General features: G+C 47.8%; 1 pseudogene across 1 annotated transcript; it reads right to left on the minus strand.

Moving 5' to 3' along the window:
• Positions 1 to 20,436: 20,436 nt before the first annotated feature.
• Positions 20,437 to 21,718, minus strand: LOC307112501 (neurofilament light polypeptide-like; annotated as a pseudogene). The gene has a single exon. The product of its transcript is annotated as a neurofilament light polypeptide-like (transcript).
• Between the last annotated feature and the right edge of the window lie 5,861 nt (positions 21,719 to 27,579).

The raw sequence follows: 27,579 nt of genomic DNA on the forward strand, positions 1-27,579 counted from the left end.
GTGGGTTTCATGACTTGTTATCCAGCTGTGAGGATTATTAGTCAAGGGATAGACAACTACAACAATAGACAACTGAGGTCAGAAACAGAAACACTTGAACTAGGATGGAGCCAGCATTGCAGACTTTTATAAAAGAAAACTAAACAATGGTGTTGGGATAGATAATTACATACATAAAAAATAAAATTAGATTAACATCTTATACAGTTCACAAAAATAAATTCTAGGCGCATTAAATACTGTAATCAGATAATACTTTAAAAATTTCGAGTGAAAATGTAACAAAATGTTTTTATGACTTTAAGGTAAAAAAGATTATCTTAATTAAGACACAAAAAGCACGAACTGTAAACTTGATTGACTTGACTACAATAAATTATGAGACCTCCCTTCAGACCTGAGAGAAGGAGGAAAGACTAGTTTTAACCTGGGAGAAGGATTTTCCATTGATACAACTAACAAGCTATTGGATCCAAAATGGATGAAGAGCTCCTCAAACTCAATAAGAATCAGAAAGAGAAGTACACAGAGTAAAACAATGAACAAGGGGCACGTAGGACAGAAGAGGAAACGCAAATAGCAATCAACATGTGAGGGGACACCCAAACTCATTGCTATCCAGGTGACATATATGAATGTAAGATCATGTGTATCTCCCAGAACAGCAAAACTGACTGTCAAATAACACAAAGAGCTGGTAAGAATGTGGAGCAATGCCAATTCTTAGGAACTGTTGGAGGGAGGCTCATGTGGTAAAACCACTTTGGAAACAGCTTGGCATTCACCAGAGGGCTGGGCGGACCTTCCCATGTCGCTGTCCATCCCCCACAGCGCAGGCAGGCTCTCGTGCTTGGGCAGAGGGGGACTGAGCAGGGCTGCTGCTTGGCTGGACTGTTTGGGATACCCCCAAACTGCGCACAGTGGGGAACTAGTGTCATGTTCATACGAAGATAGACTGCGAGTCTATAATGGTACCAGAGAGAGAAATACATTATCACAGAGACAATTCTCCTCTACAAAAAACAAGGTTCAGAAGATCTCATTTTGAATAACACAAATTTTATAAATTAAAAACACACAGTGAATAAGAGCAAAGGGGATATTAGGATAAATGTATATATGTTAAAGCTGTATAGGAAAGGAAGCAGTGATAAATAAAAAATTCAGGGATGTGGTTACCTTTATGTGGGAGAAAGGACATAATTTCAGATTTTCATGCAGAACATTGAAATAGTTTATATCTTAAATCAGATGGTGAGTTCATAGGTGTTTCAATGTTATATTTTATATCTTACAAGAAATACATTACTTAACTATATTAAATGTGGTGATAATAAAATATTTGAAATGAATGAATCAGTCTAGTATATTTTTAGGTATTATAAACTCCTAAGAAAGTCAAACAAAACAAAATAGCCAAACAAACAAAAACGACTGTCTAGTCTAAGTAACAGTGAAAACTTTACTGTATGATTCAAAATTGTTCTGACATCAGATGCATGAATGGACCCTAGAGATGCTGTTAAAACTATCGTTATGTAAGAACTAGAAGCCCAGCGCTCAAAATTGTGTGGCCCCGCCCACCTGCACGGCCTTGCTGTGTTCACAGCCCCACCCACCTGCATGCACCCAGCCCACCCACCTGCCACACCAGCGTGCTCACAGCCACGCCCACTAATGCTGGTCTTTGGTTGTTACAACGTTAGGGCCACAGCCTTTTATAATATAGACTAGGGGCCCAGTGCATGAATTTGTGCACCTTGAAAGGAGCTGTGGGCCAGGAGGCTGCGGTGGGCACAGGGGGAGGTGGAGAAGCCCTGAGGGGTGATCAGGGCCAGCAGGCACCGCTCACACCTGCTGATGGCATCAAACGATTGGGACTGGTGCGGGGCACTGGCAGTGGGTGCAAGTGCAGGCGGGACCACAGCATGCGAGAGCAAAGAATTCTCAGTAATCACCAGAGGTTCAGCCTGATGACAGCGACCACCATGGTCTGGTATCCCCACTCACCTGCTCCACCATCCTGCCACAGCTGATGCCCACCATGTTCCATGCACATCCCCTGGTGGTCAGCGCATGTCATAGTGACCAGTTGTTTGGTTGTTCGGTTGTTCCGCTGTTCGGTCTAAATTCATATTAGGGTTTTATATATATAGATTGCTATCTTTCTGGTTGTTAAAGTTAATAATTGCTTAACTTCATTAAACAATTTCTAATTGACAATGATTTAAAAACAAACAAACAAACCTAAAAACAGCATCTGCAAATCTGAGGTAAAACTGTTATCCCAGCTCTAACCTGAGCAGTGGGATGGTGTGCCTGACCCGCCCGCTCACCTGCATGCGAGGCCTGCAGCAGCCCACATGCAGCCAGGCCCATGAGGGCATCATCCTTTCCATTTTATCTGACCTCTTAGCCACTTATTTTCCAACTAGAGGCCTGGTGCATGAAATTCGTGCATGGGGGTCCCTCAGCCCAACCTGCACCCTCTACAATCCAGGAGCTCTCAGGGGATGTCCTACTGATGGCTTAGGCCCACTCTCCATGGTTCTCTGCTCTCTGCGGGGCCTGGAGGTTTCCCTGCAGCCGTGGAGATGAAGCCCCCATGCCCTGCTGTCTGCTCTCTTCCTGCTGCTGCCATGTGCCATGCAAAGGAAGCCCCAATGCCCTGCAGTGTGCTCTGTCTGCCAGGCCTGGGGGCTTCACCGACACGGACACGCTAAGGAAGCCCCCATGCCCTGTTGTCCAGGCTCTGTCTGCAGGCCTGGGGGTGTTCCCACCGCCACCTTGCTAAGGCAGCCCCCAAGCCCTGCTGTCTGGGCTCTGTCTGCCATGTCTGGGGACTTCCCCGCTGCTGCACTAAGGAAGCCCCCAAACCCTGCTGTTTGGGCTCTGTCTTCTGTGCCTGGGGGTGTTCCCGCTGCCTCTGCTCTAAGGAAGCCCCCAAGCCCTTCTGTCTGGGCTCTCTCTGCAGGGCCTGGGACTTCCCCGCTGCCACGCTAAGGAAGCCACCATGCCCTGCTCTCCGGGCTCTGTTTGCTGATCGGACAGGCCAGACACTCCAGCAGCAGGGCTGAGGGGACTGGGTGCTGCCACCTTGTGGCTATGGGGGCCACCATTTTGTCGTGGAGCCATGGTTAATTTGCATATTACTCTATTATTAGATAGGATTATTTTCCTGAGCCATTTTCGTATTTTGACTTCACTTGGTTCTACTGTTTCCTTACTATTTCAGGGCACATTTTTGGCTCCCTTTACCATTCATGGAAAACAGAAACCACCGCAGGCGTTTTAGCTGAGAGGATTTAACAGAGATCTGGTCACACAGGTGTCGGAGTGCTGAGAATGCTCAAAGGGACCAGAAATAGGCCTGCAGGATGGGAACCAGCTGGGCGCACTGGGTTACACAGCCAGCCTCTGGGCGTGCGTGCTGCCCACCCGTCCCAGAGGACAGCCCTGGGCAGCGGGGACTCGGTGCTCTCTGGGACCATGAGGCTGCAGCGAGGCAACACTGAGGGAAAGAGCCAGTGCAGGGAACAGGGAGGGTGGCCCTGCTCCTTCCACGGGCGTCCTCCCAGCGTTGCCTAGAGGAGGCTGGCTGGCCAAGAAAGGTCGTCTTCAGGTTCTAGCCCAGCATCTCATGAGGACTGTCCGGTGGGGGCTTGAGGCTTGAGGATGTGCTCAGTGACCAGGACTCCTCACTGCTCTTTAGGCCCCGAGTGTTGGAGAGCTTCAGACTGTAGTCTTCAGCCCAGGTCTCGCTCCGCTGAGTTCTCTCCTCATGGAACCACATCTGGTTTCATGCTTTCTGAGTCAGAGAAACCAGAATACTCCACAATGGTTTCTCCAGCGTTCCCTTGACCTCGGACCTGCACATGTCACCTACATATTTGACAGCCCAAGCTGGATTCACAAAAAGCAATGGCAAACCCAACACTAGCCAAAAGGAATTCTTGCATTTGCAAGTTTCCCAGCATCTTCTTCCTCCTACTCGCGGGCACCACTGCTCACACAGTTCAAGCAGCTAACTCTTACCGCTCTCTCGATTTCCCCTTTATACCCGTCCTCCCTTCCCACAGTCAGCCCATCAACATTCCTGAGGTTTATCTTCCCAAATACGCTCAGACCCTCACCTTCACCTGACGCTATGGCCACAACGTGACAAAACCCGCCTGTCACATGGACCCCGCGGCAGCTTTTCACTGGCTGCACTTTCCTAGGTTCTTTGTCCCTCTTAACGCCTTACACCGTGACCTGTATGACCTTTAGAAACGCAAATGATATCGTGCCACCCCCCTCCCCCTGCTTAATGTTTTCAGTGATTTCCGTCAGCAGACGCAAAGTCCTTCAGCGTGCATGATGAGGGCCTCCCTGCCTCCTCTCACACTGTCTCTAGGTCACTGCTCTCCAACCACACAGCCTAAAGTCCTGCGTGTGGGCCACGCATGGCTGGCTACCCGCCTAAAGACCTTAGCGTGACGTTACTTCCACCCAGCTCCCTTCATGACTGTCGGGTAAAGTAGTCACCTTGCCTTCCAGGTATTGTCTTCATTGCTTTTTTCCTTGTTAATGAATTTATTGAGGTGAAACTGGTTAATGAAATTATACGGGTTCCAGGTGCACAACTCTACAACGCACCACCTGTACATGCATGTGTGTCACCACCTCAGGTCTCCTCTGTCCCTCACATTTATTCCCCTCTACCCCACCCCCCCCGGCTCACCCCCTCAGCAACCCCCACAATGTTGTTCCTGTTTATGAGCATTGTTTCTTCTCCTTTTTTTGGGCTCATTGTCACCCTACTTTCTATCTATGAGTCTGTCTCTATTTTGCTTTTTAAAATTTTTTATTTTTATTGATTTTATGGAGGTGACATTGGTTGATAAAATTATATGGTTTCAAGTATACAATTCTACAATACAGCATCTGTATATTGAATTGTGTGCTTACCACCACCAGTCAAGTCTCCTTCCATCACCATTTGTCCCCCCATAACCCTCTTCTACCTTCCCCACCCCCCTTCTCTCTGGCAATCATCACACTGTTGTCCATGTCCATGAGTCTTTCCTTTTCTTTGCTTAACCCTTTCACCCTTCTCACCCAGCCCCACCAACTCCGCTCTGACAGCTGTCAGTCTGTTCTGTCTCCACGAGATTGTCTCCACTTTGTTACTTTATTTTCATCATTAGATTCCACATTGTCTGTGTCTATGTGTGATGCATATTTGCATACAAGTTCATTGGTTGATCTCTTCCCACCCATCCACTCTCCCCTGCCTTCTTTCTGAGGTTCAGCAGTCTGTTCATGCTTCTATGTCTCTGGTCCTATTTTGTTCATCAGTTTATTTGGCTCATTAGATTCTATATATGAGAGAGATCATATGATACTTGCCTTTTTCTGACTGGCTTATTTTGCTCAGCATAATACTATCCAGGTCCCTCCATGCTGTTGCAAATAGTAAGAGTTATTTCTTTTTTATAGCTTCATGGTATTCTATGGTATAAATGTACCACAGCTTTTTTATTCACTCATCTACTGATGGGTACTTGGGCTGTTTCCAGATCTTAGCTATTGTGAATTGCACTGCTATGAACATAGGAAGACATATTATCAATATACTAGAAGCCCAGTGCATGAAATCGTGCAGCGCCGCCCACTGCATGGCCTCGCTGAGCTCACAGCCCCACCCAGCCATGCTGGTCTTTGGTTGTTATGGCGTTAGGGCCACAGGCCTTTTATAATATAGACTAGGGGCCCAGTGCACAAAATTTGGGCCAGCCTTCACCCTCTTCAATCGTGGACCCCTTGGGGGATGTCCAACCTCCAGTGTAGGCCCGATCCTAAACCGGTGGTTAGACATCCCTTTCACAATCTGGGACCACTGGCTCATAACTGCTCACCTGCCTGCCTGCCTGATCACCCCTAACTGCCTCTGCCTGCCTGCCTGATCTCGCCCCCAAGTGCCCTCCCCTGCTGGCCTGGTTGCCCCCAACTGCACTCCCCTGCCGGCCTGATTGCCCCTAACCCCTGGCCAGCCTGATCTCACCCCTAACTGCCTCTGCCTTGGGCCCCACCACCATGGCTTTGTCTAGAAGGAAGTTGGACATCCAGAAGATGGCTGGTCAACCTGGTCTAATTAGCATATTACCTTTTTAGTAGTATAGATAGATTATATAGGATAGGATTGCTTAAATGGGAGGGAAAAGCCTTTTTCAGCAGGAGGAGATGCTCTTGGCAGACAAAAACACATAATCCCTATATCTGGACTGATAGCCAGCCATATGAACTATACTACCAAACTGGTCATGAAAAAATTGAACTGCTTTCTTACACCTTATGCCAAACAGCTGTTGCCCTTAAAACCCCTCCTCAGCCCCTACCTTAGGTTCTGCCTTTGAAGTTCACCCAGATTTGGTTCTGATTGGTCGGTGTCTATGCCAGTCAGTGTCAAGAGCTCTGCCTCCTAGGCAGCCTTTGGCTCCTGGCACTTCACCCAGGTTTGGTTCTGATTGGTCGGTTTCTATGCCAGTCAGTGTCTCCGGGCCTATCTGTGGGCCTGATCAAAGAGGTGGAGCTGATAAGCAGCCTTCAAGGAGGCCCAGAGAGAAACAGAAGCTCAGCTGCTGGCAAAGCCAGGAAAGAAAGAGAGAGGCAACAGCTGATCAACAGCTACCATGAAGGCTGGGGATCAGACCCTGCCTCTCTCTCTGCAGGCCTCTTTCTGGGCCTGATCCACAGCCCCTCGGCAGTCAGTGCTGGGTCGCTGCACCTGCACCAGCTGCAGTCCATTGGTGTTCGGTGGAGCCTTGGTCCTTACGGACCCTGGCTCTTTATATATATAGACTAGTAGCCCATTTGTAGGAAGAATCCTGCAAGTGGCCTCTGTGGCTGCGTGCGCTGCTGCTGTTGCGGCCGCCGTGCCTGCACCTGTGCTCCGCTGCCACCCGCCCCGCTCTGCCCCGCTCCGCCCTACTCCACCCCACCCGGGCTTTCCCTCTGGCAGCCACCTTGCTTTCTGCTTTTCTTTCCTCTTCTTTGTAAGTTGTCTGCAGTCTTCACTCCTCCCTCCTTCAGTGTATGCAAATTGACTGCCATCTTTGTTGGGTAATTTGCATACTTGATTGGCTGGTGGGCATGGCTTTGGCTGGTGGGCATGGCTTGGGCGTAGCAAAGGTGTGGTCAATTTGCATATTACTACTTTATTAGGTACGATTCTTAAAACATATATGTGTAACCCATAAACACAGACAACAGTGTGGTGATAGCCAGAGGGGGGCAGGGGCTGGGTGGAGAGAGGCAAAGGGGTAGAGAATGTGGAAATCTGTAATAGTGTCAGTGATAAAGATAAAGAAAAATATATTCTTAAAGCAATTCATTGTGGTGGGAACCAGTGAAGTTAAAACCTTGTTTGCAGGTATGTGGCTATAGGCTGAACTTGAACCCAGGTCTGGGACATCACTTTGCTCACAGGCAGTGTATCTACTACAGAGGAAACCCAATTGTTTTATTGGCTCTGCCCTAGAGCTTAGGCCAAAGGTTGGTCTGGAAGCTGCTGCCTTTGTTGTCATTAAGCTTTATTGCATTAAGCTTTCCTACCTCATGCTTCCACCCAAGCCCTCCACCCCTGCGGGGACTGCCTGTGGGAGGAGGTGAAGGGGGCTGTGCCAGGAGAGTGCACTCATGCTGATTCTATTACTGCTCCTCAGGCCTGCGGCTCGGAGCTGTTTTCCACTCACCAAGGTAATGACAGCCCTTCTGAATCAAACATGATTTTCCTTCTTAGGAATAAAGCTCAAAGGACGCAGCAGAGTTAATGAGAGAAAGCAACATTGTGTTGCCAACAGAAAGAAGCCCATCAAAGGCTCTGGAGGGGGAGGAGCGCAGTCAGCAAGGCAGAGCCTCCAGATGCCGATGCTTTCTATCCAGCTCTGTGGCCAGGGTCCTGGCTCTAGCTGGTCTGCAAACACCTGGCTCCCTGGTGTCTGGGGAGAAGACTCGATGCCCCAGGGAAGAGGAGCTGGCCATCAGCATGGCCTTCCTGGTCTCTGGAGTCCTAAGGTTTACCTGAGGCTTCTCTCAGGGCACCAGGTCTTTCTCCAAATGGTGATGAACAGAATGTTAATTTCCTGAGATGAGCAGACAATAAGCAGTTTCTAGGTTTTCAATTCAAACTCACCAACATGCAGTGCACAACTTCTGTGCTAGGTACTAGCTGCCTTTGTCTGCCAAAGATACTTTTGCCTGTTTCTGATACCCAAAGTGATAAAAAAAAAAGATTGAAATTTTGCCCAGCTGGTGTGGCTCAGTGATTGAGCATCGAGTCAGGAACAAAGAGGCCACTAGTTCGATTCCCAGTCAGGGCACATGCCCATGTTGTGGGCTTGATCCCCTGTGGGGGACATGCAGGAGGCAACTGATTGATGATGTTTTTGATCATCGTTGATGTTTCTCTCTCTCTCCCTCTCCCTTCCTCTCTCCCTCTAAAAAAAAAAATCAATAAAATGTATTTAAAAAAAGATTGAAATTCTAAAGTTTTTTAAATTCATTTTATTGGCAGAGACATTCCACTCTTGCTACAGGGCCTGTAACATTCACTGTCAGTCTGCTCCCCACCTCTTTGGGCATCCTCAGGCATCCTCGGGCATCCCCTGGCATCCTCAGGCATCCCTGGGCATCTTCTGGCATCCTCGGGCATCCCCAGGCAACCTCGGGCATCCCCGGGCATCCCTGGGCATCCTCTGGCATCCCCAGGCAACCTCGGGCAACCTCGGGCATCCTCGGGCATCCTCAGGCATCCTCGGGCATCCTTGGGCATCCTCGGGCATCCCTGGGCATCCTCGGGCATCCTCGGGCATCCCCGGGCATCCTCGGGCATCCCCGGGCATCCTCGGGCATCCTCGGGCATCCCTGGGCATCCTCGGGCATCCTCAGGCATCCTCGGGCATCCTCTGGCATCCCCAGGCAACCTCGGGCATCCCCAGGCATCTTCAGACATCCCCAGCCATCCTCTGGCATCCTCAGGCATCTCTCCGGCATCCTCTGGCATCCTCAGGCATCCTATGGCATCCTCGGGCATCCCTGGGCATCCTCTGGCATCCCCAGGCAACCTCGGGCAACCTCGGGCATCCTCGGGCATCCTCAGGCATCCCCAGGCATCCCCGGGCATCATCGGGCATCCCTGGGCAACCTCGGGCATCCTCGGGCATCCTCAGGCATCCCCGGGCATCATCGGGCATCCCTGGGCATCCTCGGGCATCCTCAGGCATCCTCAGGCATCGTCGGGCATCCACAGGCAACCTCGGGCATCCTCGGGCATCCCCAGCACTTCTTTCCCACCTGCTAGATGCCCCCCTCCATTGTCTGCTGGAGCTGAGCAGTCCTCTGATATCTTCTCTCCCAGGGCAGTGCTTGTGCAGGTTGGGGTCGTACTTTTCCTCCCCAGCTTTACTGAGATCTAATTGACAAACTGCATTGTTTTAGCCTCAGATGTAAGACAATGCTTTTACCTATGTATATATTGCAAAATGATTACCATAATTAAGTTTAGTTAACACTTATCACCTCACTTCACATACATTTTTTCCTGTGATAAGAACTTTTAAGACCCACTCTCTTGGCAACTTTCAAATATACAACACAGCCTTGCTAACTTTAGTCCCCAGGCTGTGCCCCCCTCCCCAGAGCCTACTCCTTTATAACTGGACATTCTGACCACCTTCAGGCACATCTCCCAGGCCTCTGGCCCCACCAGTCTGTTCTCTGAATCTCCGAGTTCAAATTTTGTAGATTTCACAGATAAGTGCGATCACATAGTATTTGTCTTTGTTTTGGTCTGATTTATTTCACTTAGCATAATGCCCTAATGCCCTTAAGATTCCTCCGTGCTGTCGCAAATTATATATATATCCCCGCATCAATGCACACTTAGGTTGCCCATATCTTGGCTATTGTACATAATGCTGAAATAAACATGCAGGTGTGGTATTGCTTTGACATAGTGATTCTATTTCCCTGGGGTGTCTAATGGGTTTACCTCTATGGCTTCTCTGACACTGTTCCCATTGAGGTGACTCATGTGTCTGCTCCCCAAACCTAATGGGCTTCTCCTTGGGTCTGTCTCGCTCTGCTCTCAGCACAGCCCTGCTCTGCCACATGCTCCCCGACCTCTCAATTCCATGCCCGTCCCTGCATCTTTTCCGCTTCCTGTTACACACCCTCTCACGCATGCTTTCACTATATTTGCTGCTTCCTTTTTGACTGCTTTTATTTTTATTTTTTAAACTTTTGTTTGAATCAGAATCAAAATGAGGTTCACATAGCATAATCATTTCCAGGTCTTTAAAACATTTTTAAATGCAGGTATTGGCAAAGCTATTTCTGAAAAAGGCCGGATAGTAAATACTTTAGTGTTTGGGGGCATATAATCTCTGACACAAGTAGGCAACTCTGGCATCGCAGCACAGAATCAGCCACACTCAATTCATAAGTAATGGAAGGGGCTGTGTTCCAATAAAACTTTATTCACAAAAACAGTGTGGTGGCCAGATCTGGCCTGCAGCCCATAGCCTGCCGATCCCTGTTTTATGCTCTAGGTGCTCACTTCCTTCTTTGCCTCCATTCATTTATTTGTTGAAGAAATGATACCAGTTGTTCTATAAAAAGTCTGGATTGTGCTGATGACATGTTCCTGTGTCTCCTGCATTTCCTGTAAATGTGTAGTTAGATTAGAGCCTTGATCAGACTCAGTCTTTATTGTTTTGACAAGACTAATTCAAAGGTGATAATGTGCATAACTGTCAACTGGCCGTCATGTGAAGCTGATTCTATGATGTTAATAGCTATCCATGACCTTGCCCAGCACTTCATTGGGGCCTCGCAAAACACTGCTTTTATAATCGTTCCTTCTGCATCGCCCAGCCGGAAGATTCCTTTAAAGAGGACACTTCCGTCACCAGCCATTTGCTTCCCCAGAGGTGTATGTCATATAGGAAAGGAACAATAAGTGTTTGATATTCCCTCTATTTACCAGTTATCAAAATAATGAGTTGATAATTGACTTAAAATAACGAATGAGAGCATTTTTTCCTTTAGTATAACGTTGAACTAATGGACTTGGTAATATTTGAAGTATTTCAATTCCATCTGTTAATACCCTTTGCTGTGCAGAGTGTGCTACTTGTGGCCAGTGGGGATTCTTCAGGGTGACCCCTGCATCCTCGCGGCCGCCCTGGGTGGCTCTTCAGGTAGAAGGGATGTGCGGGCATCATGCACATGTGTGGCTCTTGACCTGGAATCAGGAAGTGCTGGTTTCTTTAGTGGGAAGTGGTATTTACAGACCACAATCTGGGCAATAAGGGGGTTCATTATTATTGGGTTGGTCTTTATTTCTAGGCTTTGCTGCGTGTGTGAACAAATCTAAGAAGTATTTAAAGTTAAACTCATCCTGGGGTCATATTGATAATTCCATTACAATTCATAACCACAGGATTTTACATAACTCTGCTTACTAAGCATGCATCCGTTTAAATTTTTTTGTTTTAAAATTACCAAAAATACTCTCTCTTTGTGTTATTCCCTACAGTTGTACCACCTAGAGTTGTGCTCCTTTGTTTCATTATATTTAGAAATTTTAGAATTTAATGATTATGTAAAAATTTTACATAATTCAAAGTCAAAGCTACAGATCTGAGAAGTACAGTTTCTCTCTCACACCTGCCCTCTGTTTCTTCACTCAGTTTAGAGGCGGCCATTATTTTTGTTGTTTATTTGCATGATTCCTAGACATCATCCATCCTGGAGAGCAGAGCAGAACAGCAGACGGAAACAGCCCAGGGCCTGTGCGGCCGCAGATCCTCCACCGCGTGGAGCGCTCTCCTTTACCCGCCACTCCTTTGTTAGTGGTCATTTGGGTAATTTCCAGTTTTTGCCTGACCAGGTATCTCTCTGCAGCTAACTTATGCAGTTTTCTTTTTATCCTCTTTTTCAGTGTATTATCCAGATAAATCCTAGAAGTTGAATTGACAATGGAAAGGGTAAAAATGCATGAAATTTTGCTAGAAATTGCCAAATTACCCTTCACATCATTTGGTATTCCCACCAATTATTTATAAGAATGCCCATTTTCCTGTAGACTTTTCAAAATTATGTTATCAATGTTTTTGGAAACTTATCAACTTGATTGTTCTTTGCGCTAATCTGGATCCTTGAGTTTCTTGCCATTTTTTAAATGAGATTCTTTTTATATAAAAGCTTTATATACTAGGGATATTAACCCTTAAGACAGAACTTGTAAATCTTTTTTCTCAATTTGCCATTCAGTGTTTGAAATTTCATATGGTTATTTTTGCCCTGGAGTTTGTTTTCATTTTAATGTAAAATATATAAATAATTTTTCTTATTGCATTTGGATTTTAAGTCATAGTTAGGAAAGTTTTTTCTACTCTCGGATTCAGGAAGAATTCACCCATATTTTTAGTTCCCTTTTTTCGGTTAAATACCTGACACATTTCGAATATGTATCTGAGCATGGTATGAGGAATAGATCTAATATTAATTATGTGGTTATCCAATTATTTCAAAAGCACTTTTTAAATAATTATTTTTTCTTACTGATTTGAAATATTGCATTGATTGTGCACTAAATTTCTATATAAAATTAGATTGATTTCTCGATTTTCTATTTCCCATCGGTATGTATATTTATATATGTATCAATATATATTGTTTTAATTTTAAAGTTTTTGTAATTAATTTTAATAACCAATAGGGATAGCTACAACAATCTCCACCAGCTCGCACTCTTCTTTTTCAGAATTTTTTTGACTCTTCTTGCTTGTTTTTTTCAAATATATGGTATAATTTCCTTGCATAGCTCCAGAATACAATCTGATGATACATATTGCTAATGCATTGAATTTCTATATTAACTCAAGGAACAGCTCTGCGACATTGATTGCCTCTACCTAAGATTATGGCACGTCTTTCCAATTGTTCATGGCTGATATTTTAGATTTTTTCTTTTTCTTTTCAGATTCTTTTGGCCATTTTAGCTTTCCACTTTACCTTCCCGCACTCGACAGCTTGAGGCTGCTATAGAATCACACTCTTTCTTCTAAAGCGGAGACGCCAAATCTGTTACCAGTCCTGCCCCTTCTATGAGTGTCCAACCCAGAGAGTCACAGGTCTTACCTGTACTTGGACTGTTTTTCAAAGCTGATGTCCATGAGATTGTCTTCACCGGCCACGCACGCATGAGACTCCTGTTTTCTTTCATTCAGGGTGTTATTGCTAGAAACCTGGCTGCCCGTTAGAAGATGCACTTTAGCAGCTTCTGTTTAATTGTCTTCCACACACACCAGGCAGAACCACGAGTCACGGGAAGTACTGGGAGAGGTGGCTGACTTCTATAGTATAAGAGTTGCCAACTCTGTTTAAGAAACTAATGTAAGGAAGGATGAGCTTGCTGAAACTGTCTCAAAGTGACAGACATCACTCATTCTTCCCCAAATTGTACGTGAGCCTTTAAAACTAGCTGCAGCACAGAGAGAGAAACAGCGGAGGTGGTCCTTCGCTGTGAATCAGAACCCGGAGAGCTCTTTGCTCTCCCTCATCCCGTGGTGAACCTGGAACTTTAAATGGGACCTTAATAATGAAACAATCGCCAGGTTTATTGATTTTCTTCAATAACTTCCTTAATCTACTCAGGCATGTTTTTGGTTTCCAACATAAAGCACAGCCTAATTCCAAGTGCTTCATGCTAAGTTATTAAAGGGTTGAAATGAACACAGAAGTTCGGTGGAAAGTAATTTCATCTGCTGTAGTTGCAAGGAGGTAACAATATAAATGTCTGTTAGGCAATAGTTTTTTATTTAATGCCACAAAGCATAAGAATTTGATGTCAAAAATGTAAAATAAAATTGATGTTCTGTAAGGAAATAAATCCCAGGATGAAGTAAAATTTAAATCAGGACACAAGGTCAAGATTGCTGAGGGCTTGAGGGTGGAGGATCCAGAAATAGTGACTAGTGAATATTAGATATTTACTACTGATGAGCTGACTATTCATTTCTAAGATTCCTGGCGCCAAGTTACAAAGAGGAACATAGTAATCAACTTCATTGTCTGTGTGGGAGATATTGAACCGTAGACTTGCAGTGCCGTCTTCAGAGTCCTTGTGGAGTGTAGTCACAGGTCTTCATCACTCCTTGCAGCAATGCTTAAATAACCGCCTTAAATATAAATGAGTCAATGCTCCCAATTGAAAGACATAGGGTAGCTGAATGGATAAGAAAACATGACCCACTATATGCTGTCTATAAGAGACCCACCTCAGAACAAAAGATTCATACACACTGAGAGTGACGGGAAATGAAGAAAAAAATGTCCATGCAAATGGAAACAAAACAAAGCCGGGGTAGCAATGCTTACCTCTGACAAAACAGATTCAAAGCCAAGGCCATAACGAGAGACACAGACGGCCACTACATAACACTAAAGGGATCGATCCAACAAGAGGGGATAACCCTGCTAAACAGAGATGCACCCAATATAGGAGCACCCGATAGATAAAGAATAATTCTAGAGACTTTAACGGAGAGATCAACAACAACACAGCCATAGTAGGGGCTTTAACACCCGCTGACGTCACTGGACAGATCTTCCTGACAAAAGATCAACAAGGAAACGGGCAGAGTCAGGACGCAGAAGCCAGTCTGACTCAGGAGGAGACTCTGAGACAGGTGATGCTAACTCGCGGTCCAGCTGAGCCCCTGCCTCCGGCATCCGTGCTGCCCCGTAGCAGACCCAGAGGAAAGGCATTTCCGTGCATCAGAGGATGACGTTAAGTTTTTATGAATTATAAAATCTCAGATTACATAGTTGTGTTTATAAGGGAACTATTTTCTGAAGTACCAATGGAACTTCATACGTTATTGTTTCTAGAAAACCAACATTCTTAAAGCTTGCTTTCACTTTGTAACCACTGACGTCCTACAGAATGCCTTGCTGTAGTGGCACCGCTGTTGATGTCACCTGGCTGGGCCCACAGCCCGTGGCTGTGAATGGATGTGGGCCTGGAGTGCTAGGAGGACACCTGCCCGCTCCCGCCAGGAGCTTAGCGTGCTGGCCGCAAGCACTGCTGGTAAAATCAGACTCTTCAGGGAATTTGTGAGTTGGAAAATATTATTTTGGTAAGAGTCAATGTGCAAAGCATCTGATCTCAAACTCATTGGCCTCATGAATAATTAACGAAGGTTTATAGACAGGGTGATGGCACACGGACGTGCAGCTTATGCTGTAGGCACATGCTGCCTCCAAGTCTTACAGCGCTCGCTGCACTTCATGAGACGAAACGAGACGGGAAGCTGTGGGCTCAGCATGTCTCCAGCCACAGTAGCAACTGTGATTCTTTCACGGTGTCACCCCGAGCCTCTCAGCAGCAAGCAGAGTGGGGGACTGGGGCCACCTGCCATGAACGCTCTTCACCGCCTTTGCTCGTGGAAAGCCAGGGTGGGGCTGCATTCAGATAGTGAGCCCCCCCTCCCCCACTGACACTTGGGTTCCCGTAACATCTAAGAGGTCAGGGGCCTCAGGCTGACTTCTGCAGATCCACTCTGGACAACACAGAAGCCTGGGAGCTGCTTCTCCATCCTCTCCGCTGTTTGGACTATCTTATCTGCTTTTCATCTTAGAAGTAAAAACAGGAGAGGATTGAAAATATGTAAGTCAGGTCTCTCTCTCTCTCTCTCTCTCTCCCCTTCCTTTCTCCTTATTCGTGTTGCTTTTCTACTATTTCCAGAGCATTCTCTATCACTTGACTGAAACATACTGGCTATTTGCATTACTATTCTTTTTCCAGACAGCTGAACAATGCTGCTTTTGCAATCAGATGAGCCTGTTTGAATCTCACATCTGCTGCTTAGTCATTCAAGGAAGTTGTGTAATTTCTCTGAGCCTCACCGTTTTCTCTTTAAAATGGGGACAGTGCTTCTTGCCACTAAGGGCTGCTGTAGGGCTTAAATACAAACCACATTGCCCAGTGCGTGGTCCACAGGGGACTCAGTAATAAGCAAGCATTTATGATCTGGCCTTTCATGTGGTTGGGTGCCAGGCCCAGGCTCTTTAGAGACGGCCTCGCTGTGGGCAGTGGGGAGTGGTGGAAGCCTTGGGAAGCCACGGGTTACACCCCGAAGAGACCTGGCTCTCCAGGCTGCCTCTTCTTTCCGAGGCCCAGGCAGAGATGGCTCAATGTGAAGCAACTCCCAGAGCCACGGGCTCCTGGGCTTCCAGGGCAGTGGGGTTCCAGGGCAGTGGGGTTCGTTTTTCCAGAGAAAGGTGTCTTCTCCTAGAAAGAGACAAATATGCCCATTGGCACAGAAGTCAGGGCGGAGGATTGGCAGCTCAGGACGGGCCGAGGAGGTGGCCTCAGGGCGCTGAGGTGTGAGTGAGCCCTCGGGGTATTGCCAGGCTCCCAGAGGCCCAGCTCACCAAAGACCAGCAAGTGAACCAGGTGCCAACTTCCTCTGTGCTGTGCTGGGTATTCTTGCACCTGGACCACTCCCTCCAGGGGTCAGGGATTGTACAAGCAGTCGGTGACCATCATCACATCCCTCAGAGCACCATTTCCTGAGTGGCCGCTGTGTGCTGAGCACCAACATTCTCACAACCCTAGGGTGGTACCCGAAGCAGGGCCCGGGACCGCAGGTGAGTGAAGTTAGGGTATTTGGAGATGTGATGTCAGGGAACAGGAGTGGGGGGACCAGGAAGAGTAAAGTAGGGAGGAAAGGAAGGCCATCCAGGGTGGCTTAGGGGCTGGTCACAGCTGGAGCAACTGGGCCTCCATCCCACCGAAGAGCCTCTGGGTAAACTGGCTTCAGACTTGTCTGGGAGACACAGGGGTGCTCACCCTGGTTCCTGTCCCTTGCTGGTCGCAGGTGATGCTGGGACTCAGTTTTCCGACTTCAGGTGGGGGCCAGTGATGGCCTAGCTCTGGGATCCTGCAGGCACCGTGCAGGGAGGCACCAGGCATGCGGGAGGCGCTTGCAGCTGGCCGGGCTGGGAGGCTCCCTCTGTGCAGCCGGTTGGAGCAGCCAGGGCCGGCCACACCACTGGTCTGGGCGGGTGTGAGACAGGACACATGAGGTGTCTAGCAACACCTTCCATCCTTATGGCAACGCCGCAGGTAGGAAATGCTCGGCGCCTTTCCGTGAAGGGCTGAGGCTCAGGAGGGGAGTAACTGGTCCAGAACTTCAACGGAGGCTGTTCTGCGGGCTCTCTGCCATGACGCTGGCCTAGGCACTTGGCTCCCTCCAGCATTCTCTACCGGCCCCCTCTGCCCGGAAGATGGGCTATAGGAATGGCGTCACAGTGCTCGCTTTCCCACTGGTTTCTGGTGGGGTGTGTGATGGGGAGCCCACGAGTGGCCAGAGGGGGAGGGGGAGGTCAGGGCAGGGCAGGTCTTTGTTTGGGTGCCTTCCTTCAAGGCTGCCTGGGACTGGCTGGGCTCCAGGTGAAAGGTCACACTCTTCCCAGGAGGTGTGTCCACACGTCTCCTTTCCTCCTGATTCCCAGGAGTGCCCCCTTTTCTGCTCCTCAACCAGGGGAGCAGTGGGGTTGGCCACATGGAGGCGTCCTTTGCTCTGCGCACCCCCTGGGCGTGTCCAGTCTGAGCGAGCTGTGCCCGGGATGCGCTGCCTCCAGAAGTGGAAGTGCAGTCCAGCATGGGAGCACCTCACCTTGTCGGCCTCAAGGTCAAGTACCCACAGCAGAGAACTCTGTCCCGTGACCAAGGATGCTCCCAGGAGAGGCCTGCCCTATGCCCGGGCTGTGTGGAGCGACATCAGGACCCTGTTGCTCAAGGTTCCTTCTTATCTAACTTCCATGCAGACAAACTTTGTTCCATGCACAGTGTCTCTGAGGTAGATCACAGCTTAACAGGAATAGTGCAACCTTCAGCCACACTGGCTTCAATGTCCAGGCCATTTCTGCCTCTGCAGTCAGGGTGACACTATTCTTTGAGGCGTTCTTGCCAGTGGCTAATCTCGTTAGTTCTGGATGGGTGGTGCTTATTTTCCTCACGGGAGACCAGAGGAGTCCCCAATATTTGGGAGACAAGGACCAGCTATCAGTTCATCAGGTGGTGGACGGACTAGCCACCACTCCCTCTGTGCAGCCAGGACTGTGTTCCCTCAGCAGCGGGACTCGCGGGGGTGGGTGGGGGGAGAAGAGGAAGAAGGAGGGGAGCTCTGCCTCCCTGCACACGCCAGCTCCGCCTTGTGCCTGGGAACACTGCTAGCTATTCAACAATCCCTGCATTCATTTCAAATAATAAAAAAAGACCAGCTCTGGAAGTGAGCAAACATGTTTTTATTTAAGGTTTAGACATTTCTTTTATGGCTCTCCTGCTGGGCCTCTGATCGTTCCCCTCTCTTTAGAACACGGATGATTGTTTATTAAAAGTAATCATAATAATAAGTGGAGCTGGGGGTCTCTTCGCTGGCATCAGTGCAGATTTCAATTTGCTCTTCCCCCAGCTTCCCTTCATTGCACTCTATTTGCTTGCATGTTTCATAAGCAGCATGTGTCACGATGAACAAGTCAAGCTTCAGAATAACATGTCAGTAAGAACAAACACGCGGTCCCTCCAGTCTATAATTTACAAAAATACTGGCTCACAAAATAAAATAATGGTAAGAAACGTGTTTCACTGCATAGAACCAGAGCATTGTAGTAGCAGAGCCGCCCTCCTGAGCCCGGGCCTCTTTCTGTGCATGTCAGGACAGGGAGGGATGTTTCCTGGCTTCTGGGGGTGGGGCGGGGGACGGGCAGGACTCTTCTGGATACTGAGAGGCTAGCAGAGGGACAGACCTTCCATCCCTATCCTTCCGGAAACAGTGTGCTTAGGGCGATGGGCCCAGCCTCTTAGCAATCACCCTCAAGTCTTTCAACTACCAAGTGGGAGTGATGATAACAGATCCTGCAGCTGTTATACAGATTATAAGACAACATCCCACAGTGATCAGCAGTGTGCAGCACAGGCCATGCCCAATGTTTGGCAGCTGTTTTCATTCTTATGTAAGATTCCATCCAAATAATCTTCCTTGTCAGAGATCATGATTGTCTCAAAGGGCCGAGGGCAGTGGTTGGCAAACTCATTAGTCAACAGAGCCAAATATCAACAGTACAACGATTGAAATTTCTTTTGAGAGCCAAATTTTTTAAACTTAAACTATATAGGTAGGTACATTGTTATTAACTTAACTAGTGGCCCGGTGCATGAAATTTGTGCACGGGGGGGGGGGGAAGGGGAGGTGTCTCTCAGCCCGGCCTGCATCCTCTCCAATCTGAGACCCCTGTGGGATCGGGCCTAAACTGGCAGTTGGACAACCCCCTCAAAATCTGGGACTGCTGGCTCCTAACCGCTCACCTGCCTGCCTGCTTGATCACCCCTAACCACTCTGCCTGCTAGCCTGATTGCCCCCAACTACCCCCTCCCGGCCAGCCTGATCACCCCCAACTGCCCTCCCCTCCTGGTCTGATCACCCCTAACCACCTCTGCCTTGGCCCTGCCATCATGGCTTTGTCTGGAAGGTCTCATGGTCTAATTAGCATATTATCCTTTTATTAATATAGATAGGATATGACATACTGCCATAACTATGACATGTACCAGTATTACTCTTTGAGAATACATACTTCATGCGATAGGAAGGCATCTAATACATTACATTGTATATGTTGTAAGTAGTAGGAAATACTGTATTCATAGCAATAATATACACCCTGTGACCTCCCTTCCTGATTTGGGAATGGTTCCCCAGTTCTTTGAACGTTTCCTGGCCCCTAATGTATTTTTTTTGTTATTTAGTGTAACTTTATTTACTGTTTATCACACATGATTTGAGATCTTTAATTTCTAACCACCAAAGACTCAAAGGACTATTTTTTTCATGAAGTTTAACATTAACATCAGTGAATTCATGTATTCATGTGTTTTTATTGTAAACATCTGAATTATTCACATTGTCATAGATCCTGAACTCATAAGCATGGACCATTCACAGGCTGGCAGCAAGCCAGGAAGCCACTCTGCAAGCAAACAGATACTCTGCATAAGGAGAAAAGTCATAGCACAACATTTAATGTCCAACCTGAGTCACCTCAGAATGTTACATATATTGACTTCTTTTTTTAAAAAAATATATTTTATTGATTTTATTACAGAGAGGAAGAGAGAGGGATAGAGAGTTAGAAACATCGATGATAGAGAAACATCGATCAGCTGCCTCTTGCACACCCCCTACTGGGGATGTGCCCGCAACCAAGGTACATGCCCTTGACCGGAATCGAACCTGCGACCCTTCAGTCCGCAGGCCGACGCTCTATCCACTGAGCCAAACCGGTTTTGGCAGATATATTGACTTCTTAATTCATATGGTATCAGGAACTCAACTGCTTGGTTGGTGACAGGGTTGACCTGGTTTCAGGAGGATTATTCCTGAAATAATTAAGGAAAGGGGGGCTCAATCTTTCCTTGGTTGCTTGCTCCTCCCCAGCACCTTCATCTTTCTTCTCATCCTCAGCTTCTTGGGCATCTTCTCCTTCACCTTCACCTCCTTCTTCTTCCTCCTTTGCATCCTCAAATTATTCCTTGGCACCTTCTTCCTCTTCCTCTCCTTCCTCTTCCTCAGCCTCTTCCTTCTCCTTCTCCTCCTCTTCAGCTTCTCCTTCAGAGGGGTGTTCATCCTTAGCTTCCTCGGCTTTTGCAGCCTCAATGGTCTCCTCCACCTCGATCTGCTCCTCCTGGACGTGGCTGGTGTATTAAGAAGGGAAGGAGCGAGCGGACATCAAGTAGGAGCTAGTCTGTAAACCACCTTAGGCAGATCGACCAAAGATCTGGGAACTCTGGGAGTAGCCACTGGCTATGCTTCCCATGCTGGTGAAACTGAGCTGGGTCTCCTCACCTTCCAAGAGTTTCCTGTAAGCTGAAATGTCAATGTCCAAAGCCACATTGAGGAGGTCCTGGTATTCTTTTAAATATCATGCCATTTCACTCTTAGTAGTTCTCAACTCATTTTCTAATTTGTTGATTGTGTCCTGCATAGCACTAACATCAGAGTTCTGCTTATCCTCCAGCTCTTGCAGCTGCTTTCCTAGAGCTTAGTTCATGCCCCGGCATGCTTTGATCTCCAGGGTCTTGGCCTTGAGAAGGCAGCGGCCTTCAGACACCTCCTTCTTGGTGACGTGCACCCAGTAGGTGTTCTTGGCAGTGCTCTCGGTCAGCATGGTGAGCAGCTCTTGTACCATTCTTCTGCATTCTGCATGTTCTTGGCAGCAGGCTTCTCGTACTGGGCGCGGATGTCCTTGAGCATGGCAGAGAGGTTGGACTTGAAAACATGTCCATCTCCACGGAGGTCTGAGCATATTGGATCTGCGCCTGCAGCTCAGCGATCTCCTTTTCATGCACCTTCTTCAGAAAGGCAATTTAGTTCATCAGGCTGTTGGTGCGCTTTTCAAGCTCAGCGCCAGCGAGAGCCGCCTCATCTGCACCTTTGCGTGCCTCCATCAGCCAGCCCTCTACGTCATCATGGTTCAGCACCTCTTCCTGGTAGCATGCCTGCAGGTTGCTCCCAGTCCCTTCCAAGCCCTGATGCCTGCTAACTGCCCACTGGCCTCTCCTCGCCAGGGACCGGCACGGTGGGTCGGGGCACAGAAATCCCATTTTCATTAAAATGTTCAACCCTGGCCTGCTCCACCAGTGTCCACAGGTGGCCCGACAGTGATCCCAGAGACCCTGGCCACCCCAGCCTACCCAGGGTCCTGATGGCTGCCTGGACCATGGGTGGCATCAGGCACTTCCCCCCCGCCCCACTCTTGCCCGGTTACCTATTGGAGCCTCGACACAGCAGGCGACATCAGGCTCTGCCCGCCTGGCCTGCCCGGTCCCCGATGGTGGCATGGATACCGCGGGTGGTGTCAGGCACTGCCCGCCCAGCCTGCCTGGTCCCCGATGGCGGCCTGGTCCCAGCTGGCGGCGTCAGGCGCAGCCTGCCCCTCCTGCATATGCAAACTTACCCTCCATCTTTGTTGGCTTAATTTGCATATCACTCCTGATTGGCTGTGGGCATAGCAAAGGTACAGTCAATTAGCATTTTTCTCTTTTATTAGTGTAGATTAGGGTACTCCTAAGCTGGCCTTTGCTAAAAACTTAAGGAGCCAAAGAGCTGCATGTGGCTCACGAGCCGCAGTTTGCCGACCACTGGCCTAGGGTCAGGATCGGAGAAGATTGTGGGTCCTGTTTAGAATGTGTGTCCAGGTAAGCACAAAGACTCAGAACTGGAAGAAAATGTCATGGCAATGTCTGTGGCCATCCCAACAGAAGAGGACACCTCACGGCTGTGGGGTTGGAAGCAGCTTCCCAAAAACATGCTCAAGTCCCATAAGAGGTGGTTATGGGGAAGGACCCATGATGGCAGCGGGGGAGGTGGAGAACTCCATGTCCCAAGACCACACTGGAATTACAGCTGAAATATAGAAAATCAACCTGAATAACCGACTGAAGACCAGCTAGACAGACTCTCATAACCAGAACTTACAGAAGCAGCCACATGGAGACTGGGAGGAAGGGTGGAGACACAAGAAGATCTGGCCCTGCTCCCACAGGTAGCTGCCAAGGTCCCCCCTGAGGAGTGTGAGGTCTCAACCCCAAGCCAGGTTCCCCCCAGCTTTGTCATAGCAACAGATGCCCACCCCCGCTCCCCCCAACACTAGAGTTGGGAAGAAGTGCCCACATACCATTTGGCTGTGAAAATCACTGGAGACTGTCCACCAGGGAGAGACAGAGGTCCATTAAAAAGACAGGCGCCCTGTTAAATGGTGAGCGCACAAAATCCCCTTCTCAGCCACTCACCCTGGGCTCTGGCAGAGGGAGGGCAGAGCAGACTAGAGTTCTATGAGGAGAGATTAAGGTTTGTGGCTCTGGGGAGTGAGCAGCAGGGACAGCCACAAGGGCCCCTGTGCTGAGGTTCTCTCCCACACCACAGATGCCATCTCTCCTGGGTGGAGCACCCGGCTCCTTAAGGCATTAGCCTGGAGGAATGCCATAGCCCCACCTCTGAACTCTCTGCTGAGGTCTCACCCACCCTGCTGAGGTCACTCCCCCACCCACCCTGCTGAGGTCATGCCCTGCTGAGGACTCAGCTGCCTAGGCCTGGGCAGAGAGATCCAGGCAGACCCAGGAGGTGTCAGTGACTGAGTTGTGTGGCTTTGGGAGGAGGGCTATGACCCCCACTTTTCTGGGAAACTGACTGGTGCCTCCCCCTCACAGGAGATTCACTAGCCCTGTCCTCCCAACTCCCGGTGGGCCACCTCTGCTGAGGAGGACTGGACAGAATCTGAGACAGACTGCTTGTGTGGCTCTGGTGATGGGACCATTCCCTTCACCTTCCCCCAAACCTGACAGGCACCTCCCTCCTCACAGGAGATGCGCGAATCCTGCCCTCCCAACTTGTGGTGGCGCCACTGCCGAGCTTGGGCTCTCCAGGAGGACTGGATAGAATTCTACACAGACTCAGTTGTGTGGCTCTAGGACTAGGGCCATTGTCCCCTCACACACCCGACTGGTGCTGAGCTTTCTCTTCACATGGTCATTAAACCATGACCCTGATAAGAACTACATTTTACACTTACTCTAGAAAACACACATATACAATTAAAACAAAAGTTTATCCTTACTATGTACACTTTCTGATATCATGTATTTTATTTCATTTGCATATTTGTCAAAAGTTCCAGTCATCACACACTATTTTTTCATGATCTATTAAGAGGCTACATTCTATAATCTGAGAAACACTCCTAGTCTAGGCATCATTCAGTTTTAATTCCTTGACCTTGGTCTTAATTTACATTCCAAAATTCTCAAAAAAGAGAATTTTGTTTAGCTCTTTTTGGATCTAGGTCTTCCTTTATCCTAATCAACAGTGGCTGGGTTCTATTCATGGCTGCCGATTCCCATCCCTGCTCAGTCTCTGGGAGCTGGACAGACATTTCAGGTGGTTTCTGCCACATGCAGATAACTGGGAACTGAGGCAGAGCCCAAGCGAGTCATATAGTAATGGGGACATGGCTCAAAGGCCAGGTACAGCTGGGGCCAGAATTGAAGCCACAGCCATCCAGACAGATACACATGCAAGAGGACTGCAAAGAGGGAGAGGGGCAGATGTTAGACACATGTGCAGATGTTCAACAACAAGGAAGAGAACAGAAGACAGCCACGTGGCTCTCAGCTGTGCTGGAGAGTAGACTCTGCCCTGTGGAAGCGAGAAGCCACTTAGGATGTGGGTTCTGATCACCTTTGTTAATGCTTACAGAATTTTGAATTATGCCATAGATAAGAAGGGGAGCTTAAAACATTTTGTTGTATATATCAGGTGGAAAATTTCTCCAATTTTAATTAACCAACTATGTTCCCATAAAGAGGGAGTAAGGGCCTCTGTGTGTAAGACAGAGCGTGGGAGTGCACACTGTCCTGGCCTTGGCTCAGTGACCCCAGGGTCCTTCCTGCTTCAGCTAATCTGTGCCCAGTAACAGTGGCCTAGTGTGGCTAGAAGACAGCTGGGTTGCCATGGTATTAAGATCTCCTGGAGTGAACAAAACAAAATACTCCAAATGTCTTTAGTGGTGGAAAATGAAAAACAGTTGGCATGGTTTAGAAGACAGGGAGTCAATGGAACACTATATATCTATATCTATATCTATATCTATATCTATATCTATATCTATATCTATATCTATATCTATATCTATATCTATATCTATATCTATATCTAATCTATCTATCTATCTATCTATCTATCTATCTATCTATCTATCTATCTATCATCTATCTATATAAAAGCCTAAGCGACCATTACAACTGAACAACCAGAATGACTGGGACGACTAGTTGACCAGTCGCTATGATGTGCACTGACCACGACGGGGCAGATGCTCAATGCAGGAGCTGCCCCCTGGTGGTCAGTGCACTCCCACAGCCAACCTCCCATGGATCCTCCCCCCGCCCAGCTGGTCCCCAGCAGCCCCTGGTGCTGAACTATTCATAGAGACCTGCTTCTGGGTCTGGGTTTCCTACATAGCAGAGCAGCTCCCTCGCTGCAATCTATTGAAATGCAGCCCTCGACACAAGGGTTTGTCTCGCTCCCATCCTCTCCCTTCCCCTGGGACCCGCCTGCCCACTGAGGTGGCGGTGCGGCAACGAGGGAAGGAGGAGAGAGGAAGGTGGGGAACTGCGTGGTGGTGGGACACCAACAGCAGCATTGGTGTCCAGGATCGGTTCTTTCTGCACCCAGCCCGGTGACTGTTGCCTCCTCTCCCGACCCCGCCAGGGCCTTCGCGTCCCAGGCTCGGATGGGGAACCGGGGGTGGGTGGCGGTGAATGTGGCCCCTTTCCCAGGGGGTCTGAGGGCCGGCTCCCTCCTTGGGGCCAGTGACCAACCTCCCTTGGTCCCCCCCCACACCCCTGTGCATGAATTCATGCACCGGGCCTCTAGTTCAACAATAAAAAGAAATAAACTATCAAGCCATGCAAAAGCATAAGATCTTAAACGCATATTGATAAGACTAAGCTGAAGAAGCCAATCTCAGAAGACTACAGATTGTATGAGGCTATATTGAGATAACATCTGGAAAAGTTAAATTATAGAAGAGTTTTAGGGGAGAGATGGCCAAAATATATGGCTCTTAATTTGGAGAACTTTACAATATGACCTCTTTCTTAAAATATTGGAGATATACTCATGTTTAACAGAGAAAATAATGAGAACTAGCATAGGGATTAAGTAAGGGTTTATAGTTGTGTCTATTCAAACACAAATTCTGTGAGTTAGGCATTACCAACATTTCCACTGACAGCGAGGCTCAGACAGGCTTTGAGCCTTGAGGTAGGTCTTTAAGGTGAGAGAAAGTCTCTCAGTAAAAAGAAAACATCTGTAGCATCCTCAACAGAACTATTCTATCCTGAGAAAAGCAAATTGCCTATTGGTTCTCTGCCCTGCCTCTCTTTGCTTTAAGAATAACTTAGTAGCTTGGGAGAGCAAATGCATGACATTTGCTATTGCCTTGGGAACCTAATTTCCTTCAAATGATTGTAATATGCTTTGACCTTCATTGTTTTATTCTAAAAGGTTTATCCAACCAGGAAATTACTCTTTCCCTGTGCCTCTTAAATTGTTAACAGCTTATTTTCATATTGTGTTGGCTTAGTTTATTCCTTTCATCATTTAATACCTTGCATATGAATGTGTAATTAACGCTCCTACTATTTATTTCTTCTTATCACTCCATACTAATTTCTTTTTAAAAAATATATATATTTTATTGATTTTTTTTACAGAGAGTAAGAGAGAAGGATAGAGAGTTAGAAACATCAATGAGAGAGAATCATCGATCAGCTGCCTCCTGCACACCTCCTACTGGGGATGTGTCCACAACCAAGGTACATGCCCTTGACGGGAATCAAACCTGGGACCTTTCAGTCCACAGGTCAATGCTCTATACACTGAGCCAAACCGGTTAGGGCCATACTAATTTCTTTATCCTAGGTGTTTATCATGTAGTTATTTTTGCTATCACTATTCAACGAAATCCATATATCTGATTTATACCAGTTTATGGATATAATAGGATCACAATTTTCAAGCTGTTTGTGTTCCCAAGCTGAGTCTTCATCTGAAGAATAATCAAAATTTTTACCCCAACCCTCTCTCCCAAAGCTTAGCCAATAAGAACAGTAGATACCTATGAAGTGACTTGTGTGTGCTTGCAAAGTTAGCCTTCTTGTAACTATGCGAGTGATATTTACAACGTCCCTTTTCTGTCTTTGGCCCATACCTCACTTCACCCAGAGAGATTTACATGGTAATGCCCTTGGCTGTTCCCATGCAGGGATGCCTCAGCTTAGTCTTGGATTTATTCCTTGCCATCACCTGCAATAACAGGGACAAATGTACATGACCCCGTATGGAACAGCTAGGAGTGCAGTGCTGCTTTCCAATGTCTTAAAGAGATTTCGGTGATGGAATTTTTTAGTTCCCACCTGAGGATATGCTTATTGATTTTAGACAGAAGAGTAAGAGAGAGAGAGAGAGAGAGAGAGAGAGAGAGAGAGAGAGAGAGAGAAAGGTGACAGAGAACATCCATTGATCCATTGGTGGTTTTCCATATGTGTCCCAACTGGGGATCAAACCCCCAACCTAGGTATGTGCCCTAACTGGTAATCAAACCCACAGCCTTTTGATGCATGGGATGGCACTCTAACCAAACAATCCCCTTGGGCCAGGGCTCAGTGACAGACTTTTAAAATTCAGCCTTCCCAGTCTAAGGGGCTGGTCAGTGGAGACTCAGTATTGTGGGACTCAGTATTTCAGCTCCACTTCCATATCGCCAGGGCCTTGAGATTACTATATTCTTCAGGTTTCAAGCTCCCTCTGCCCTTGTGGAGAACACTTCCTAAGATGCTCCAAACAGGTTCCCTGGTGGGGCATGCCCTGCCGTTCTGTACACATGCATGAGTGCACACACACA

This window comes from Cnephaeus nilssonii (genome assembly GCF_951640355.1).
Source record: "Cnephaeus nilssonii genome assembly, chromosome: 16".
NCBI classification, from domain to species: Eukaryota; Metazoa; Chordata; class Mammalia; order Chiroptera; family Vespertilionidae; genus Cnephaeus; species Cnephaeus nilssonii.